The sequence below is a fragment of the Lutra lutra genome, chromosome X (genome assembly GCF_902655055.1).
Source record: "Lutra lutra chromosome X, mLutLut1.2, whole genome shotgun sequence".
In the NCBI taxonomy this organism is placed as follows: domain Eukaryota; kingdom Metazoa; phylum Chordata; class Mammalia; order Carnivora; family Mustelidae; genus Lutra; species Lutra lutra.
Window position 1 is genome coordinate 84,916,545 of NC_062296.1, and position 12,734 is coordinate 84,929,278.

The 12,734-nt window shown below is 48.1% G+C and overlaps 1 protein-coding gene and 1 non-coding gene across 2 annotated transcripts in view; one reads left to right on the forward strand and one right to left on the reverse strand.

Moving 5' to 3' along the window:
* Window positions 1-10,666, reverse strand: part of PPEF1 (protein phosphatase with EF-hand domain 1) — a 134,318-nt gene extending 123,652 nt beyond the window's left edge. The window contains exons 1-4 of the mRNA XM_047716630.1: window positions 10,116-10,666; window positions 9,408-9,653; window positions 8,936-9,047; window positions 8,701-8,835 (exon numbers count right to left, since the gene is read on the reverse strand). The gene's annotated coding sequence lies outside the window, so the exon portion shown is untranslated. The remainder of the gene's footprint in view (window positions 1-8,700; window positions 8,836-8,935; window positions 9,048-9,407; window positions 9,654-10,115) is intronic.
* A 19-nt stretch (window positions 10,667-10,685) lies between these two features.
* On the forward strand, window positions 10,686-10,758 carry TRNAV-UAC (transfer RNA valine (anticodon UAC)). The gene has a single exon. It is a non-coding gene; the product is annotated as a tRNA-Val (tRNA).
* The last annotated feature ends 1,976 nt before the right edge of the window (window positions 10,759-12,734 follow it).

Consider the following 12,734-nt stretch of genomic DNA (forward strand, 5'->3'; position numbering starts at 1 on the left):
TTCCTCTCCCTCTGCCCCTCCCCCAGCTCATGCACACACTCCTCCCTCCCTCTCTCTCCCTCTCTTGCTCTTAAATAAATAAAATCTTTAAAAAAAAAAAAAAAAAAAAAGGCCCTGATGGGCTTAAGCAAAATCAGCATGAGCCCACTTTCCAAACAACAGTGATTGTCAAGGGATGGGCCCATAACTCAGGCCTCAGCCAACAAGCCCATCTCCTTTACCTGGTAAAAAGGAGTGTTCAGGTGGGCATGTAGCTAAAGATTGGCAATATAAGTGACTCTCGGGGCTCCTTCAGAGAGCGCTGGGACACAGACTCACTGTCCCACCTGAGGGGCAGTGCTCTGAGCATGGCTGTCACCATGCGGAAAACAGGTGTGAGGGGTACAACTGGGACATGGAGAAGGGTGACCAGGAGAGGGCAGGGAAATGGAGCTGGAGCCCTTCGTTGGAAATCTCTGCATGAAATTTTACCTTAGAATGTTCAAGTCATATTCATTTGAGACTGGCTTGATAACTTGGTTTGGATTCAGTCCTCTGTCACTTGTGATACTGTCAGATGGGGAACAAAAAAAAAAAAAAAAAAGAATAATTCAACGTAAGGATTATAGGCTTAAAAGAATCTTTCCAAACTCTTACCTAGTGCATCTATTTAATCAAATGTAGGGACAAGCACAATGTAAATTCATATCCAAATCCCCTTTCCAAAAGAAAGGAACAGCAATAAAATCTGCAATTTGCAATTGTGTAAATTCATTCATTTTTCTTTTCCAAAAGAAAAAACCCAGGCAATTGAAAGTATTTTGTTTTTTTGTTTGTTTGTTCATTTTTGTAAACATGTCCAGGACAACTCCTTCAAGAATAGATGTGTACTGGGGTTTTAGAATCAATGTTAGACCCAGAGGCTGACACTGGAAATCTATAACTAATACTGAAATAATATTCACAGACAGTTGTCATGGCAGCCTGCTCATTCTGCACAAAATAGAACCCACTGCATTTTAACAGGATTTATCAGAGGAAAGCTGCTAGTCTGCAGACAGCCTCTAACTGAGTTAAACAACCGCTAATTGGTTTTATTATTGCATTAGCCCTCAGACTATACCCTAATGATATCCCCCAATCACAAATATTTAAAATCACTAATAAAAATCCATAATACAATTTTTGTTTAAAACCTGCATCACTGGGGCGCCTGGGTGGCTCAGTGGGTTAAGCCGCTGCCTTCGGCTCAGGTCATGATCCCAGGTCCTGGGTTCGAGCCCCACATCGGGCTCTCTGCTCAGCGGGGAGCCTGCTTCCTCCTCTCTCTCTGCCTGCCTCTCTGCCTACTTGTGATTTCTCTCTGTCAAATAAATAAATAAAATCTTTAAAACCTGCATCACTCTTGATATCTTCCCATCAGACTATGAGGAACAACTTAGAGACGAGTCCCATCCTGTGCACTGTTGAATCTCCTTGTAAATCTAAAGGAGAGAGTAAGTGTTGGGCCAGTTGAGGGAGTAGCCAAGTTCATTTCCATTAACAATTAGCATTGGCTAGATGCTGCCACCGGATATTTCCTTTTAAGTGGGGTTCTGTAGGAGAGCGGAGTGGCCAAATTGTTATGCGCTCAGTTACAAAGGCCCAGGGGAGTGACTTTAGAAACTAGTGGCATCTCAAGACATATAAACAAGGGAGGGGGAGACAAAGTATTTTGAGCTGATCTGTTCCTCTCCTGGGTAGCCATCTCTACCAATTTAAGTTGTGATTGGTTGTGATTGTGGGTGATTTTGGAGATTAGGGATAGCAGGTATGGAAAGGAATACTGTAAGGCCATCTTTACTGTTAGACAGGCTTTTCACATATCACCCTGCCCTCCTCTCCCCTCTGCATTCTCTTCTTTTGAGTCTCTACTTTAAGAGAGAGGAGACAGGGTCTATTAAAATTCGATAACATCCTGAGTTGGGAAAACAACATCAAACCATTATCATCCATTAACAGCGTGGAACAAATCAGTCCTTTGGGTAAATTAATGTTCTTCAAGCTCCTTGAGATGGGGCCAGGTCAACACTTAAAGAAAAAAACAAAACAACAACAATAAAACCTCCCATACTACCCAATATTGTGCTCCTAGACATATTGCAGGCATGTGATCATAAACAACTTCTACCAACAGACTGCAACACAGAGCAATCCCTCAGTAGCTGGTGGGCAGATTAGAGACATTGTCAAAATGATACAGGAGACATCTAAGGGTGAGAAATGTGGAAATGTTGAATTGGTAGGTATATATTTTCCCTTCATGTAACTGAAACTCTTACTAAACAATAGCATTACAAATTATGGGTTTATTTTTCACAAGAAACAAAGGATCTGGAAGTATGAAATCTGGAGCTGGGACTCAGGCATCTTCTTTCTTTCAGCCAAGTCACATAGCTTTTTTATTCAAAATTGTCAACTCATGGTCGCGAAGTGGCTGCTCTACCTCCATCCACATGTGCATTCCGGGCAGAAAGTAAACAACTAAGAGCAAAATGAGGCATACCACCCGTGTCTACCTTCATTTAAAGAAATGGTTTTGGAAGCCCCCCTGCTTCCAAACACCTCATGGCCAGAACTGTGCCACCCAGTCTCTTTTAGCTACAAGGGAGCCTGGGAAATCAAGCTGTTTTAGCTGGATATGTTGCCAAATGAAACAAAATCAGGCAGTGCAGTGTAGAGGCTAAATACAGCCCGTGGAGCCAGATGGCCTGAGTGTAAAGCCCTGCTCCTTTGTTTACTAGCTATACGACTACACAAGTCATTTAATTATTCTATGCCTCCGTCTTCTCATCTGTAAGCCAGGTATCATAACCTTTTCTCACAGGGTTCTTGAGTGGATTAAAGGAGTTAATCTGAGCAAAGAGTTTAGAACAGTCTCTAATACACAGCAAGTACTCTACAAGTGTTTATTGTGATCTTTATTATTGAGGAAAAGAAGGAGGATGAATTGGGGCAAGCAACCAAAGGCACTCCAGATGTGTTGCCCACTCTCGACCTCTACCTGTCCTAGCTACCGTGCTCCCTGTGAACGAGCACCCCACTGGGTTTGAGCACTGCGGGCTGGCTCCCAAGACACCTTGAAACCCAAAGCCTGCCCTGCCAGAAGGGGCTGTCTCTGCGTTTACTGGGAACAGAAGGGCAACCAAAACTTCGAGTATCTGGGACAGGACCCCGCCGCAGCCACTGTGCTGCTGCCCATCCATTTCCGATGAAGCGTCAAGACTCCTCCTGTGGCAAATGTCAGTAAGCCCAGTTACAGCTGGCCTGAGCAAACCCAGGAATGCCTTCTTCCGGTGACCGAGGAGTCCACAGGCAGATGGACGGCATGACTTGGAGGCCTTATGGGAGGGCATCCAGTCGTTCTCGTCCTCAGCTCTAACCCCTCGCTCCTTTCTTGGGCTTCAGGCAGGCAGCCGATGCCTTCATGCTTTCTGATCGCTGGCTCCCTTTTCCATTCCCCACGTTGACTCCCACCTCCTCGAAGGAGAAACAAGACATTCGCTTTTCCAGCCTCTCTCCGGGCAAGAGCACAGGGATGTAACTTGGGCTCCAGCAGAGACCTCAGTTAAGAAGGCAGCTCGAGGAGTCAAGGGGTGATGAAATCCATCTTGTGACGACGTTAGTGCCAGAGGGTCCAGTTTTCAGGGATGCGGGGCCCCATCACTGGCTTGAGTTGCCGCCTCTGTACTGAGAGCGCGAGCAGTGGGCGTCTTGGCTGATGCAGCCCTGCGATGAGGTGAGATAAAGACGTTATTGCTGGCTCTGGCCTCTCCAGGGCCTTTTTGGAGACGCTGTGCACCACCAAGTAGCCTTTAATAAACTCATTTTCTTGTGGAACTGGCAGAAGTGTTGAATCCACTGAGGCGATGTTAGGCTTCAGTAACAGATGAACCCAAATCTTCGTGGCTTACAACGATCAAGGTTTGACTTTTCACTCGGTTTCCATGGCTGGTGGCTACAGTTCCGTCACCCGGGGGTCTTTTCTCTAAGACTCAGGCCAACCTCTCTCTGTGCGTTGCTGTCCCCATAGCAAAGGGAAACATTGAAGTGACAAATCCCAAGCTGGTTCTTCGCAGTTTGGCTTGAAAGCGATACACATCACTTCTGCCAACATTCAATCAGCCAAAGCAAGTCACTCAGTCAAGTCTATGGTGGGGGAAATGGTGTAAAAATCCCTCAGGGGGAAGAGCAGCGAGCGCTATGAACAAGAGGGTTCTGCTCTAGGCGACTAAGACTCTGGTCTGACACATTACAACAGTCCAGAGACGGCAGCAGAACCTCCAGCCTCTGGATGATCTCACGGTCAAGTCAAGGATCGAGGAACAAGGAAATGTCTCTTCTCGGAGTTCATTCAGGTAAAAGCCCCAGGATTAGCTCTGATTGGGAGTAACTGACCCCACTCGATCATCCCCAACCCCGAACACATTCATTCAGGAATGGATCACTGGACCCTTGCTATGTACGGGGCCCTACTTAGGCTCTGTGGAATGCAACAGTGAACAGAACCTAATCCACGCCTTCCTGGTGCTTTCATTCTAGTTGAGGCGGCGGGGGATAAGCAACAAAACGAGGAAGTAACTATCTGGCAAATGAGATGGTAGTAAGTGTTGTGAAGAAAAATAACGCAGGAAAGGGGGATACTGCATTTCCAGTGTGAAGAAGGCTGGGGCAGGGGGAGAGTCACTGCAAACAGGGCAGTCAGGAGATGGCTTGCTGACAAGATATTTAGGCAAATACCCGAGCAAGGTGAGAGAGCAGGCAATGGGACGGCCTAGGGAAAGAGCATTCAAGGCTGAGAGAACAGCAGGTTCAAAGGCCCGGAGGCAGAAGAGGCCCAGCGTGTTTGAAGAACAGCAAGCAGGCAAGTGTGGCCGGAGTACACAGTAAAAGAAAAGGCAAAGTAATAGGCTATATAGTCTAACAGGTAATGGACGTGGGAGAGAACACATCACACAGCATCTTGCCGGCTACTGTATGGCCTTAGCTTTCACTCTAGCTATGGTGAGGAGCTACTGGAAAGTTCCGAGCAGAAGAGTGAGACAATCTAACTTACCTTTTAAAAGGATCACTCTGAGGGCATCTGGGTGGCTCAGTGGGTTAAGCCTCTACCTTCGGCTCAGGTCGTGATCTCAGGGACCTGGGATCGAGCCCCACATCAGGCTCTCTGCTCGGCTGGGAGCCTGCTTCCCCCTCTCTCTCTGCCTACTTGTGATCTCTGTCTGTCAAATAAATAAATAAAATTTAAAAAAAAAAAAAGGGATCACTCTGGCTACTGTGCAGAGAATAGTCCATAGGGAGAAAAGGGCAGAAGCTGGGAGGCCAGGAGGGGAGGTGTCTGGCAATGATCCAGGCCAAATGGGATGATGGCTTTGACTGGTGTGACAGCAGAGGAGACACAGAAAGTGACTGACAAGATTCTACATAGATCCTGAAAGGAAGGCCAATAGAATTTGCTAGTAGCATTAGATTCAAGGTATGAGGAAAAGAAGAATCAAGTATGATTCAAAGTTTTGGGCCTCAATAGGTAGAAAGGTGAAGCTGTTCTTATCTGAGATAAGGAAGAGGGGGGTAGCAGATGGAGGCGGATGCCAGGAGTGTCGCCACAGCTCTGATAGCTTTAAGATGCCGTTAGACACACATCTAAATGGACACGTGGAGTAGGTACATTTGGAGTTTGGGAGGAAAGTGTTGACGAGACTATAGCAACTATTTCAAGCCATTCAAATGAATGAGGTCGGGGCACCTGGGTGGTTCAGTGGGTTAAAGCCTCTGCTTTTGGCTCAGGTCATGATCTCAGGGTCCTGGGATCGAGCCCCACATCGGGCTCTCTGCTCAGCAGGGAGCCTGCTTCCCCCTCTCTCTCTCTGCCTACTTGTGATCTCTGTCTGCCAAATAAATAAACAAAAAAAAATCTAAAATAAATAAATAAGTAAAACAAACGAATGAGGTCATCCAGGCGGTGGAAATGAAGAGAGAAGAAGTCCAAGTGCAAAGGTGACCGAGAAGGGGTGACTCATAAGGTAGGAAACAAAAATCAGGAGAGGGCAGTACCCTAAAAGCCACGAGGGAAAAGCACTTCCAAAAGGAGAGGAATGGCAGAGAGAGCCTACAGACACATCTTTCTACGAGTTCTATTGCAAAGGAGAGCAAACAAAAACACAACAACAGCAACAACAACAAAAAAAAAACAGCAAAAAAACTGAACTAGGGTCACCTGGGTGGCTGTCGGTTGGGATGCTGCCTTCGGCTCAGGTCATGATCCCAGGGTCCTGGGATCGAGTCCCACATTGAGCTCCTTGCTCAGCAGGGAGCCTGCTTCTCTCTCTGCCTCTGTCCGCCTCTCTGCCTGCCTGTGCTGTCATTCTCTCTCTCTCTCTGTCAAATAAATAAGTAAATAAATAAAGTCTTTAAAAAAAAATTGAACTAGCTAGAGGCTGAAAGGGGATCAGGGGTTCCTTTTAACGCTGAGAGAAACTGCAGCATGTTTGTAAGTTTATTGGAAGGCGATGACAGAAAAGGTAAATAATCATGTAGGAGAGAGGGGACTTGCTGGAGTGATTACCTGGAGTGGACAAGAGCAGGTGGCGGGCTGGATTTTGATAGAAATGTGCACAATGCATCTAGGACAGGACTTCTCAATCACAGCACTAGGAACATTCGGGACTAGGTGAGCTTTGCCACGGCGGCCTGTCATGTGCCCTGCAGGACATCTCACCACATCCCTGGTCTCTACCCCCCACAGGCCAACAGCACACCAACCCTTGCACCCACGCTGGGACAACCAAAAGTATCTGTACATGTTATCGAATGGCCCCCGATCGCCCCCTGCCAGGGGACATTTTGGGTGCTCACAACTGGGGGGAGGGATGCCAGGGGCATCGAGTGGGTAGAGGCCAGAGGCGCTGTGAGGCATCCTTCCATGCACAGAATGACCCCCATGACCAAGAGTTACTCAGTCCCAAATGTCAAAACAACTGTTGAGAAGCCCTGATCTACTGTGATCTACAGGGAGAGGCCTGATCTAGATCTCTGATCGCACAGATACCGGTGGCTGGGCAGAAGTGGTGGGGACTTACGGAAGTTCTCTTCTCATTGCTTCTATCTCTTTACTGAAAAAAGAAACAGGTTCATCACCTGTAAGTGAGGCTGGGGAAGGAGGTACAGGAAGTTCAGGGAGAGAAGATATGAAATTGTCCTTTAGGAGAAGAGGAGAATGAATGGACGAAGAAGTAGACTGGATTCTAGGCTACATTAAGGGTTCGCTTGAGGTCAGTAGTCAAGAATTTAGTGTGAAATCGGTTGACCTGGATATGTGTTCCTCTTGGGGCCATATACAAGGGCAGAGTACGGAGAGAGCGGGACCTTACAGACTGTTGTTTGCCAACAAGTACAACAAAAGGGCAAACAAGTGATAAAAATGACCATAGAAGTTGAGCCAGATAAGAAGACAGAGGGATACAGATGACTATGAAAAGGCATGGGGGCAAAGAGCAACAAATATCAAATACCCATTCCAATAGGCTAATTTCACATGTTTCGAACTTGATGAGCTGCAAAGGGAGAAGATTAAGGTGAGCTCACATAATAAGGTAATGACTTATTTTCTGAGTAAATACCGGAGCACGGTAGTGAAAGACAGAGTATAACCCTTTCTAAATGAAATCAGATAAACAGAGCTTCCTAAGTCAGCTCAGTGTTTGAGACCGTGGTTTCTCTGGCTGAGTTGCTCTCCATCAGTAAAGCCATCCGCTGGGGAAGCCACACCAAGCATCTGAGAAATCAGGGGACTCAAAACTTTGAAGTGACTTCTAGTCCTTATTTACTAGTCTGTTGATGGATTTGACTTACAGTTGTTCAGATGCTTACGGGCATACCTGGGGCGGGGTGGGGGGGTGGGAGACACAGGCCTCGCACATCCGACTGAACTGCCTGAAGCGCCAGGCAAAACTGTGGCCATCTGAAAGGCTAGCCATGACACTGATGGTTCCAAGATCAAAGTCACCAACGGTTGTTTCTAGGCAGGCTTTTGTTTCCTGCTTTTGAGGACTTCATCTTAAAATTACAAGGGAGAGGGGCCTGGGTGGCTTAGTCGGTTGAGGGTCTGATTCTTGGCGTCAGCTCACGTCATGATCTCAGCCTCTTGGGATCGAGCCCAAGACCCCTTCACAGGGTCATGGGATTGAGCCCTGCTTCTGGCTCCATGCTCTGCAGGGAGTCCGCTCAAAATTCTCTCTCCCTCTCTCTCAAATAAATAAATAAATCTTTAAAAAAAATAAAATCACAAAGGAAGAATCGAGTTATCCGTTCTCTCCCTGAGTGCATATGAACTATTACAAGAACTCAGGGGCACTCTTACAGGAACCACACGTGGCCTTTGCGGACATGGGCCTCCCAAAATCACTTTGGCATCAGAAGACTGAGTATAAGCAGAATGGTCTCAGGGAAGGCATTCAGATTCATCGGCTTTAACTTTCTCAGCTGAAAAATGAAGACAGTAATACTTATCATGGCTTCCTCATAGGAGTGTACGTGAAAGTGCTTTGTAAACAATCTCGTGCTTCACTAACAACAGAGAATGTGACTACACGCTGAGGGCAGCAGGGAAGTGGAACAAAGGTCTTCCTCCTTGTCAGAATGGAAAAAAGGCACAAGAATTTTCCACTAAAGGCAGAAACCTACGTGGCACGCATGAGAGGTGCACCAGCTTCTTTTCTACATGGAGCATGTGTGGGAACTTGGCCAAAACTTGCACTCGGAGAACCCATCCTTTGGAGCAAGGGCAGACACAAAGCTTGGAGATGAGCGAAGGGTTCCCTAGAGAAAAACCAAAACACAACAGTGAGTGTAATTTCAGGCCTAATTTGCGGCAGCCTTGTTCTGCACAGAGAGAGGTTTGGAAACAGGTGGGATGTACTTAGCATTGGGTATCCTGGGAGTCATTATGGTCCATGGACTAGCAGTTGAGCTTTCATGAATCCATCCTCCTGCTGGTGGCTATCCACTCGTGGCCATCTGCATCAAGGGGCCTGGAGAAAGGTATCAACAAAAAGGAATTCTGCAACGGGCCCCATGGTGAATATTACGGAGTGGGGGGCTCAGTAGGAGTAGGGGGCGCGAGAGTAGAGAACCCAAGCACGAGCTGCACGCCTGCCTCCATCCCTGTGGAAAACTTACACGGCAGGTAACTGCCTCTATGTGCCCACCTGGAAAGGAGGGATAACATTTAGACCCAGAGGGGAAGTGGGTGTGTCTGGTCCAACCCATTCATTTCACCAAGGAGGACGCTGAGGCTTGGGAGGTGAACCGAAGAGCACATAGTTAACGAGTAACCAGGGCAGGACTAGAATCTAGATTCTGCCCCCCAGATTAGTTTGCCTTCCACCCACCTGTTTCTTCCACAGGTCTTCCCAGGAAGTCAGGACTCGGCTGAAGGGGTTGCTTTCATACAATCAGTACCATGTCTCCATCATTCTGCCAGCTTCAGAGGAAGACGCCAGGGGAAAAGACAGCCCCAGCCTTCAGCCGTGTTCAACTCAGCCCTTAAAGATGCCCGTCAAAGGCTCTTGGCTGGGTTTTTAAGCTTGAGGGTGGTGAGCAATCCTAGGACGGTGACGAAGATCCATCCAAAAGCACTGGGGAGGGGAAACAGCAGTGACAATGAAAACTAAGAAGCCGGAGCACACACCGGAGCCCTTCGTAACGGAGGGTTCCAGCACCTGGTGCGGGCCGGAAGTCTCGGAAGCACCGCGACAGGTTCACCGGCTACAACCTGCGCAGTCGCAGGGACCGGCGCTGGGTTTAATGCTCTGCTTACCACCGTTTTGGGACTCTTAGTAACTCATGAACAAGGAATCTGGCATTTTCCGTTTGCACTGGGCCGCTCCCGCTTCATCACCCCCAGCGGTGAAGGGCTGTAAACCGTCTACACCGCCCCTCCCAGCCCAACCCCAGCCCAAATAGGGGCCAACAAAAGTCCTGCAACTTCCAGCTCCCGTGGGCGGAGGGTGGGGGTGGGGGGTCGGGAGAGGAGGGACGCTGTGAAAATGTCGGGGGACCCTTAGGAGCCTACACCCGCGGGCAAGGGGCCCACTAACCAGCGGACTCTTCCAACCCTGTCAACAGAAATGCCGGTGTGACGGCGACGCCCAGCCCACTCCCAAACCCCGCGCTGCCTCAGTCTTTGGCTCCAAGAGGCGCTCCTGTCCGCCCTGCTCCGGACTCAAGGCCCCCACGTGCCGCCAGCAGCGGCGCAGGGCGCCCAGGGATAAACCGGGAAAGCGCGGGTCTCTCCCCAGCCGAGGGAAGCGGCTAAGAGCCGTCATGGCCGCGGCAAGGTCCGCTTCCGCCTGCCCTCTGGGCAGGTCCCGCTGACCTCGCGGCTGACAAAAAACTTGGGACGGGTGATTAGGGGGTCGGCCCTCAGGAGGGTCACCCCAGCCCTGGCCTCGCTCTGGTCACAGGGCTGACGAACGTGGCGGGCAGGGTGTGCGAGCAGCGTAAACGCCACAGCCGGAGCCGGGGACTTAGCCGCGAACACCCTGTCTTGCAGGTGGGGCGGAGCCACGGCGGAGGAGGAGCTACGGCCGAGGGGCGGGGTTTGAGCTGAGTCGCCGGTTCAGATGTTAGGCTATGAATAAGCTAATGATGCAACGTGCTCTCGGGGAGGTTCCATAGTGTAGTGGTTATCACGTCTGCTTTACACGCAGAAGGTCCTGGGTTCGAGCCCCAGTGGAACCATAGGAGTGAGACTCCTTTTCTCGGTTTTTTCTTCCTCCTTTAAAAATAGTATTTGCGGGCGCCTAGTGGCTCAGTCAGCTGAGCATCTGCAATTGAGCCCCATATCGGGCTCCGTGCTCTGCGGGAAGCCTGCTTCTCCTCTCCCACTTCCCCTTCTTGTGTTCCCTCTGTCGCTGCCTCTCTCTGTCAAAGACGTAAATAAAATCTTTAAAAAATAAAAAAAATAAAAAAAATAAAGTATTTGTTTTACTCTTCTATTTGGGAACATTTAAAACTTTTTCTTAATTTTTCACTTTCTTGGTGGGGTGCGGGGGGAACATGTTTTTATCGCGGAAGCATGACAGTCTCTCCTCCCCTCTGCAACAGCACAGGTAGGCTCCTGATCCTGTCGTAGTCCCACCCCGCCTGGGCCCCGGAGGCCTGGGAAAATGCGGAGTTCCTAGGAAGCAAGACCACCTGGCCAAGCCCTTTCCCTGCAAGTCAGCACAGACCTGTCCCCGCAAGCCTCCAACTGAAATATGGCAATGCAAAAGTGCTTTGATTGCGGTTGAATTATTACAGGTTTATTATTATTATTATTATTATTATTATTATTAAAGGGTTAATTTTTCATTAAACTCTAAACTGCAGGGCAGGGAGAAATAGTCCTTCACTTTTTAATACACCAGTAGGGTTTGTTGAATAGACCTTCCTTTGTGTAATGACGAATCCATACAAGGTATAGAACAAGCTTGTAGACTCGGGATAAATACCGACGAAGTGACTAAGCGTTTCTCTAGCTCCTTTTTGTTCCTCTTTGTAGTTCATCACACTTTCCTTGGGGGGGGGGGGGGGTCCTTACTATCTTTTTATATTCGCCTTTTTCTTTCTTTCTTTTTTTAAAGATCTTGTTTATTTGACACACAGAGAGAGGGAGCGCAAGCAGGGGGAGTGGGAGAGGGAGAAGCAGGCTTCCTGCGGCAGCGAGCCTTATGCAGGCTGTGGGGAGGCTCCATTCCAGGACCCTGGGGTCACCACGGGAACCAAAGGCAGACGCTTAGTGACTGAGCCACCCAGGGACCCCTATATTGGCCTTTTCCATCTTTGACAAGAGGAATGAAGGGAAGGTGTCTGGGACCCTGGGGGCTGCGGTGGAATGGTGATGGCCCAAAACCCGAAAGGGAAAGGGAAACTCTGTATTTTTCTCTGCATTTTTCCACATTGTTGGGGTTCATACAATGTGTACTTTTGCATCCTTTTCTAAATCAAGAGTATAACACAGGTTTGTCCCTGTTATCACAACCGTTTCATTAACTTGTTCTATTTTTTATCATCTTAACCATATTTAAGTGCACAACTCGGTAATGCTAAATATATTCACATTATTGTGAAAAAGATCTCCAGAACTTTTTCACCTTGCAAAACCGAAACTCTGTGCTCATTAAACAACTCCCTTTTTCACCCATCAACTTATTATTATTATTTTTTAAAGATTTTATTTATTTATTTGACAGAGATCACAAGTAGGCAGAGAAGCAAGGCAGAGAGAGAGGAGGAAGCAGGTTCCCTGCCGAGCAGAGAGCCCGATGCGGGGCTCGATCCCAGGACCCTGGGATCATGACCTGAGCCGAAGGCAGAGGCTTTAACCCACTGAGCCACCCAGGCACCCCCATCAACTTTATTATTAATGGCTGTATAATAATAATAACTAATTATGTCTAGCACTGTTTTAGTTATACATGTAATCAGCCCACTTGATCCTCAAACTACGTCTATGAAATAGGCATTATTATCATCATCTTATAGACGAGAAAGTTGAGGCACACAGATCTCAAATAACTTGCCTAAAGTTATAACAAGTGGTTGAGCTGAGCTTTACACCCAGTCTGGCATGGGAATCAGTGCTCTTAACTCTACCTGCTATGCTGAACCCCCTGACCTTGGCCATGTAGATTGTTTCCTATTTTTTGTTATTATAAATAACAAACTGAGGTATG